This window comes from Bison bison, unplaced genomic scaffold (genome assembly GCF_000754665.1).
Source record: "Bison bison bison isolate TAMUID 2011002044 unplaced genomic scaffold, Bison_UMD1.0 scf7180017864451, whole genome shotgun sequence".
Taxonomy (NCBI): Eukaryota; Metazoa; Chordata; class Mammalia; order Artiodactyla; family Bovidae; genus Bison; species Bison bison.
In genome coordinates, this window is record NW_011495013.1 from 7,725,156 (window position 1) to 7,727,496 (window position 2,341).

Here is a 2,341-nt window from a genome sequence, read left to right on the forward strand (position 1 = left end):
GCACTCCAGCGTTCTTGCCTGGAGAATCCCATGGACAGAGGAGCCTGGTGGGCTGCCGTCTATGGGGTCGCACAGAGTCGGACACGACTGAAGCAACTTAGCAGCAGCAGCAGCAGCAGAGATATTCTACACAAAACTCTTCCCACAGGTATAGCATACATTAGAACCTCAATTATGACAACTATTAAGATATTATTTACTGAAAGGTCCTGGAGTTCACTATTAATTAATAATTACTGTTAGAGTATCAAATTTATGGTTATGTGTGGGGTGTGTGTGTGCATGGAGGACCATTTCCTACTCGAGGGCATCTTCCCCACCCAGGGATAAAAGCTGTGTCTCTTGCATCTCCTGCATTGGTAGGCAGATTCTTTACCACTAGCACCACCTGGGAAGCCCACAAAATTTCTAGTTAAACAACATAATCAAATATAGAAGGGCTCCAAAGGATTCAGAGTAGGGAAGGAACCTATCACGGAGGAGAGAGGGTTGTGTATTACTGACAGCAGTGCCAAGAGAAATAACACTTGAGTCATCACAGATTATCAATTTCTATGTGGAGAAACTTTGTACTGTTTGCTTGTCAATACAAGTCATAAAATGATGCTTAGATTCAGAAATAAATCATGAATTTTAAATATCATGTTCAGGGACTTTCCTGGTAGTCCAGGGAACCAGGTTCAGTCCTTGGTCAGGGAACTAAGATCCCACATGCCTGGGAACAGTTAAGCCCGTGCACCACAACTGCTGAACCCAAATGCCTCAGCTACAGAAGCCTGTGTGCCTGGAGCCCATGCTCCGCAATAAGAGAAGCCACCACAATGAGTAGCCCCCACCCTCCACAACTAGAAAAAGACCCCTGCAGCAATGAAGATCCAGTGCAGCCAAAGATAAATAAGTAAATAATAAAAAATTGTATTTAAAAAAGCAGAAAAATGTGATCTATAATCAGGAGGAAAACCACTCAATAGTTGCAGATCTAGATTTATATATCATCTCAAAGATACATTTTTCATTAAAAAAAAAAATCCAATTAGCAAATGGGTTAAGAGCACAGACTCTGAGGCCTTAGTTAGCATCCCAGCTCCACCACTTACTAGCTATATGTTCACAGGCAAGTTTTTGAATCTCTATGTGCCTCCCTTTTGTTATCTGTAAAGTGAGGATTAAGAATAGTTTCTATCTATTATGATAATTTAAAAAGCAAATATTCATAAAGGTCTCAGAATATTTGTCCATATAAATGCTACATATGTGTCAGTTAACTAAGTAATAAATAAATAGTACTTTAGATCCCTGTTGACTATCATCACCAATCTTTGATAAGGTAAAATTTTCAACTCTAAGGTATAAACAAAACATTTAAATAGAAATCTAAGCTTTACAGTAATCCAAGTTTGGCATAAATCTCCCTTCCTTCCAACTTTCACCTCCCCATGCTATTCCTTCTCCACCAAGCCAATCACATGTGAAAGTGTGTACCTTGTATTGTTTTGTTTCCTGATCTTAGCATCCTAACTCCTCATCCTCCTCCTGTTTCAGCCTAAGAATAAGAAAAGCAAGATCGAGCCTCTGCTATGCAACTCCTAGGTAACAAATAGCACTGCTCATGATTACCTACAGCAAAGGTAAGATAGGCAGACAAGAGTATTTCCTTCCCTGCCGAAGCCCCATAGCACAGAGGCACCCCATTCCTGTGGTGAGAGTTTTACCAGGAATTATACCCATATCTGCATAATGGTGCATAATGCTGCATAATGACCTGCTACCAAGCCTTCCAATGTATAGCTGGTTAAATTACTTAATCTCATTCTTTTCCTCTGATCTCTCCTCTGTAAACTAGGGGTTAACAGACTATGTTGTGGGATATAACGAGATAATACACATAAAGTGCCTACATATGCATGGTGAAGTAAGACTATCATAAACGTTCAGTTCAGTTCAATTCAATCGCTCAGTCGTGTCCAACTCTTTGCGACCCCAGGAATCGCAGCACCCCAGGCCTCCCTGTCCGTCACCAGTCCCGGAGTTCACTCAGACTCACGTCCATCGAGTCAGTGATGCCATCCAGCCATCTCATCCTCTGTCGTCCCCTTCTCCTCCTGCCCCCAATCCCTCCCAGCATCAGAGTCTTTTCCAATGAGTCAACTCTTCGCATGAAGTGGCCAAAGTATTGGAGTTTCAGCTTTAGCCTCAGTCTTTCCAATGAACACCCAGGACTGATCTCCTTTAGGATGGACTGGTTGGATCTCCTTGCAGTCTGAGGGACTCTCAAGAGTCTTCTCCAACACCACAGTTCAAAAGCATCAATTCTTCGGCGCTCAGCTTTCTTTAGAGTCCA